The following is a 6358-nucleotide window of genomic DNA, read 5'->3' as shown; positions in this document are numbered from 1 at the left end:
GCATTTGTATGTATGTAACAGAATCATAAAAGTTTGAGTTCCTCCTTTCCCCAAAGTATTCCCCAGAATATTTTGCTTTTATTTTCTTTAATCAGCTGTGTTGAGGGTAGAGGGGGAACAAAAGGTTAGGGGACATAAGAGGGAAAGCAACTTTCTACCAGTAAATCACACTTTCCATTTCAAGCAGACAGATGACTCAATCAAACTTCTACAATTTTCAGTTTACCCAAACCCCTGTGTACCAGTTTTGGAACTCTTTGACTTATTTTCCTCTTGCCAGAAGAGTAAACAACAAACGAAAGACTCATTCGGTGGCTTGCTTTACTCTTACATCCTACTTCTCAGCATCATTAAAAGTTAGTACTGAAGAAATGGTTCTTTTCTACCATTCACCACTCCTTGCCCACAACTTGATAACATTTGCTCCTGGACCCTGGAGAATATTCTCATATCCCCTAGCCTGGCCACGTGGAGCCTATTTACTTTCCTTTTTCAGGAAGCCAGGTCTCAGTCATCATCCCATTTTCCTATTATCTCCAAAATGTCAAGCAGAGCCCAAGATTTTACCTTACTTAAAAGCTAGCAAGTTAGGCTACCACAATTTTATGAATACTGGCAGAAGACATGAACACTTGGCTCAGAGAGAAAGAAATTTATTAATCATGGCACTATGACAGTAGGAGTTCAGGTTAGCTTCGGTTCCCTCTTCTTCACAAATCCCATAGGGGAGGTAGAGAAGTGGGCACAGGTAAGTGGTTTTGTGTGATAGCTGAGCTTAGGAAACTTCCAGTTTTATAAAGGGGACTTTGAACAAACCTACGGGACACATTATCTTTATTATCTTGGTCAGGAAATAAGTCTACCCTCTACTCCTTTATCTTGCAAGGGTTTTTACTTTACTAATGAGGTTTTATCTTCCAAGGTTTTTTTGATATACAAACATTCTTGAAAAGATAGTCTTAAACAAAATGTATCACAGACTTATGGAAACACCATGGAGAATTGTCCCTCAAACAATATTTTTCATCCTCTTTTCTTAATAAGTGCCTCCAGGAAAGGGAAGGCAAAGAGGGAGAGAGACTTCTGGGCAATATTCTAGGACCTCCCTTCTCTACTTCAAATGAAAGAGCCATACTTTTTTTTTTTATATGGAAGCTTTAAGAGATAATTATTTGTACAAAATAATTTGAAAATAAAAAAAAACTATAAAATTATTGGTTTCAGAAAAGGGAATATTGTTTGGTAAGTCCATAGTATATAATTTTTTGCATAGATTTATATCTGATTTTATGCATTTGTTTACCCTTTAGGCACGGTGTTCCCTATAGTTCTAATGTAGCTTGTGTCTTTGTACCAACAAAATAATGAAAGACAATGAAAGACTCTAGAGAATTTAATGAATATTTGATTATGATAAATCATAGGTGAATTTTAATAGAGATATTAAAACATTATTGTGAAAGTAAAATATAGGTATATGATTATTTCAGAAATATCACAATATTATAAGTGGAAATAAAAGAGAAAAAATTAACATAAGAAAATGAAAGTCCACTGTTTTACTATATCTTCAAATGTCCAGAATTTAGGTGAGTAGCAGAGTCAAGAAAGTTAGGCAGGCTATACATAGGCAAAATATTTTTCAAACTATTCATGCATTCTTGCTCACTGCATGTGATGAATAATGCTAATTACAAAAATTATAATAAGAAGGTAAACAGTATGCAGCCAGACAAAGAAAATAAGAAAAGGAAAAGGAAAAGTTGACTAAAATGTTGACTAATCATTAACGGGGCATTAAAAAATAAAATACAACATTAAAATGTGAATTGGTTTCTCTTTCACTGTGTAAACCTAATTCACTGTGACCATTGCTGTCAGGGCTGCAAGGACTCAAGCACTGAAGAAACCTCTAGCACCTTTGATGCTCAAGATGTGAGTAGCAGAGGTTTTTTAACTTTTGGCAACTCCAGGGCTTGCTTTATTATAAAATCTCAAAGGCTGATAAAATAAGACACAGAAGTATACTCGAACTTTATAGTTGATAATCTCTTGAATAGGAAAATATGTTTGTTCTCTGATTAAGATTGCCTGATATGTTTCACAGCGAAGTCAAATCTTTCCTCCATTAATTCCCAGCATCAAGCTATACTGTCAGCAAATTTTACCTCGCTGCCAAAAAGACGTCCTTACATGGAGGATTTACCATTTCATCTCTCTTTTTTCCACTAAATAATTCTTCTGACTTTGTTTTTGTACTCTCTCTTTTTCCTATATCCTAATAGAATAAGAAAGATGGAAGTGGCAGAAACAGAGCTACAAGTAATTTTTCTTTTCCTAATGTGGGGTCTGGGGGTATGGGGATTCCCAAGTCTGTGGGTTTTACTCAGTATTTCTGAATATAAATGTTAATCTTTGCATCTGGTCTTTCTAAAATGCTATAAAACATTTCAAACACTATTTAATTTTAAAATATTTTCATCTCAAAAATAAACCTTGAAAATAATTAAGCTAATTCCAAATGTACTTAAATCTGAAAATATCTTGGAAAAATCACACACAATATAATCATTCCTTTAGTTGTCCTAGTAAAAATAGAAATCCCTGATATAAAAAATAAAATTGTCAGTCAGTCAGTGAAAGTTAACAAACATTTAGAGTTTATTTTGTAATAGACATTGTTCTTTGTGTGGGCAATATACAATAGAGAAGGCAAAGTTTTGCTTTAAGGTACCACCATTTTAATAAATTAGGATAACTTATACAATATGTGGCACATAATAGGTATTGAACCCATGCTTTAGAATTTTCCTGATATGAGACAAAGAATAAAATTTAGTAATTAAAAATTACATTAAAAATAAAGCAAATAAAGTCTTATTATTTCACATTATTAATATTAATTTTAAATCATTAAAAGAAATTTATTTAAATAAATTTTAATTTTAAGTAAGTTAAATAAAATTTATTTTAATAGGTCTCTGTAGGCATCCTGACATGATTTACAAACTAAATGAATTAGTAAATAAATTTTTAATAAATTTTATTTAAATAAATAAACAAATTGATTTATTCACATTTTAAGAATAATTGGAGGTTTAGAAGTAGCAATTACACCTCTGATGCGATCATATATTGCAGAATTCATTTTAATTAATAATAGCATCAAATCAATAAAGGAACATCTAACCTCGCAGTAGCAATTATTCTTCACATTAATGAAACATAAATGTGTAGTAATATAAATAGAAATTTTAGCTGTGAGCCACTCTTTCTTTAAACATCTTTACTGAGATATAATTCGCATATCATAAAGTTCATTCATTTATAATACACAATTCAATGAATATTAGTCTAGTCACAGAGTTGTACAACTATTACTACAATCTAATTTTAGAACATTTTTGTCACCCCCAAAAGAAACCTATATGCATTAACAGTCACTGCCAACTCCTTCCATTCTCATTTCTCCAACGTATAGGTAACCACTAATTTATTTTCTACAATGGATTTGGCTATTCTGGACATTTCATAGAAAATACAATATGTTATATGTTATGACCATTTTTTTTTCAGTTCTAAGTCATTCTTAAGACATCTAGATGCTTTTAAGGTAACTAAAAGTGACGCTGTCATTTAAATTAAAAAAATATATATATATATCCAATAAGTATTTAAAAATCATTCTGTAGGTTAAGAATATATAAGTGAGAGCATGTATTTCAAGTTACTGAAATTCTGATATTGTCTAAATTTCTATAGACACTAAGAACGTGCTTGTGTATCATTCAAAAAACAATGTCAAAATGAATTTCAGGAATACACTGGTTGCTGCAATCCACATGCTTCCCTTTTATTTTAGGTTCCATTCTTTCCCCTCCCTTTCCCCCACCCTTTTTTTCATTTTTCTTTTTTCTTTTTCCTTAAGGCCTACAGCACCTGGTATTCTTAGGTGGTCTCCCATCCAAGTACTATCCAGGCTCGACCCTGCTTAGCTTCAGAGATCAGAAGAGATCTGGCACGTTCAGGGTGGCATGGCTGTAGACCATTTTTCTTTTTAAAGAGCACAATGACAGCATCTAACATAATGCAAAAAAAAAAAAAGTAAATAAAATACAAATATTTTAATTTACCTAAACTTTCTAAAGTGTTACTTAATTTCTCTTTACCATGAAAATTCTGGCAAAATTTCAGTCGAAATAGCATACTCTGATGAACTAATTTAATAACTCCGTTATAAATTGTACATAGACTTAACCTTCCCAGTCACATTTATATTTAAGTAGGATTTTGTATTTTTTATTTATTTTTACTGTTTTGCCATACCACTTATTAAAACATTAAGACATTTGTATAAAATTTATGTTATAAATAGCCATTGCCACAAGCCTCCGTGTATCTCCCCACCAGCTCCTGGCCACCTGGCACCTTCTGGAGACAGCCCCCAATATCTTAAGCAGGATTTTTGTTTAAAAGCTTCAATAAGCTAAATAGGTAGAAGAGACATCGGCTACTTATTCAACGAATAATTATTGTATAATATATGCCAAGTATTTACTAGACCCGAGGTTGTACTGGTAGACAAGATAAGAGTATTATCCTCTTAAAAATTTTACAAAGGAGAGAAATATAAGATTGAACAATGGTAAGCAATAAATACTTTGAGATAATTATCCTAATAGAGTAAGGAGTACTCTGTGAATAGATAAATGAGTCTGGTAAGAATGCTGAAAAGTTTCTAAAATCTTTGTACAGAACTGTTTATTGTAAAAAAGTTTACTTTTAGAAAAATTTTATGAAAATAGTTTTGTTTTTCTATCTGGGAGATGGTAACAATGATAGAGCATTTCTTAACTTTCTCCTGTCCAGATCCTCTCTGGCGTGTGATGACATTACTGGTTTTTAGCTCGTTATGAAGTCAGTCTATGCAGATGACCAGAGTGCACTTAAATGAAAAATTTCCCATCAAGAAGTCAAATTTTTCATAATGTAATTACTATTGGTGGGGGTGCTGGGGCTGGGGCAGGGGCAAGTGGCATATCTTTTCATGCTGTATCTTGTATCTAAGTGGCATTTGCGGCATTGCCGCCTTCTGCAAAATTCCAAAATTTATAGATAAGGCAGCTCCAGTAAGAAGTCTTATTGTTGGAATCTTTGTTCTCCATCCAGCATGCTCCGAATCTCTTAATTTCTTTTCCCCTTTGAACATATTTATGGCCAGCTCATTATGGTATTGATGGTGGGCTCTCTCTAGTGACAGAGCCTCCCTTATCTATTTTTATCTAGAGCTTTTAGTTCTGAGACACGGTGGCTGCTTCTTCCTGCAGAGTTGATTAGTGTCTGTAAAAACTTCATCTAAAGAAAGATTTCTCTTTTTTCTGACATTTGGTTCAGCTGCAGAATTAGCTGTAGAAATTTCTCGGACTGAAACTGCCATTGATAATTCAAAGCCTAACAAGCTAAGGAGAACCATTCACTTTGCTATGTCTTCCTCATGATTGCATCTTTATTCAGAATGCTTCAGGATAAAATAAATCTTCTTAGTAAAATATTCTGCTGCCTCTTTTTGCCAGTAGTGGGATGTTCCTCTAATGGTTTACTTTCTTCTTTCAGGGAAGTTCAGTTAAGTTTATATCATGTTAACCTATCTCATTATTTGGATAATTTTCTGTAATTTTTAAATATTTAAGCAAAAATATTTAAAATCTGAAAACTATTGCTATTAAATATAAATTCTTCACTTTCCTTATATTTTCAATACTGTAGTCTTATAATTTTTTTTTTCTAACATTTTCTCTATTGCTCTTTGGGGCTGTCATAAAATTCACTGTTCAAACAAATCCTCTCCACCACTACCTTCCTGAGTTGGATAATTCAATCTAAGAGATCAATCAATACTCAATAAAAGACTGAAGTTGCAATATTTCTTCTTTTATGATACTACCTTAACATGCCTCCTATTTGCCTTAGACTCAAAATTCCTTTCTTTGGAAATTCCAAGACATTCTCCAGCTTTGACTCTAAATTCCAGAAATTTCTCAAAGTTATACTCTCAAGGTGTGGGCTTTTCCCTTGTGTACCCTTCCACACAGTTGCATCAGTTTTGAACTTGCCATTAACTATTTTCTAATTCTTGAATATGCAGATGAATTCAAAGTTTCTTGATAATTTATTCTTTGGGGAAGAAAAATCAACCTGAGATATAGCCTGATATAATTGACCATAATAAGGGCTTTTCGTTATCTTATGGAAGACTTTTGTAATAAATTAAGATAGGGACATATAAAAAATAAAAGAAATGAGAAATAAAGTAATTTTTAACTTTAAGGAATTCAGATTTGTTCAAGAAAGTAAGTAT

The 6358-nt window shown here is 32.3% G+C and overlaps 1 non-coding gene across 1 annotated transcript; it reads right to left on the bottom strand.

Annotated features, from left to right (window-relative positions):
• Window positions 1-3927: 3927 nt before the first annotated feature.
• LOC111738432 lies at window positions 3928-4046 on the bottom strand. Its single transcript, XR_002779848.1, has one exon. It is a non-coding gene; the product is annotated as a 5S ribosomal RNA (ribosomal RNA).
• Between the last annotated feature and the right edge of the window lie 2312 nt (window positions 4047-6358).

The sequence above is a fragment of the Pteropus vampyrus genome, unplaced genomic scaffold (genome assembly GCF_000151845.1).
Source record: "Pteropus vampyrus isolate Shadow unplaced genomic scaffold, Pvam_2.0 Scaffold38, whole genome shotgun sequence".
In the NCBI taxonomy this organism is placed as follows: Eukaryota; Metazoa; Chordata; class Mammalia; order Chiroptera; family Pteropodidae; genus Pteropus; species Pteropus vampyrus.
This window is presented reverse-complemented; position numbering and strand designations above follow the sequence as displayed.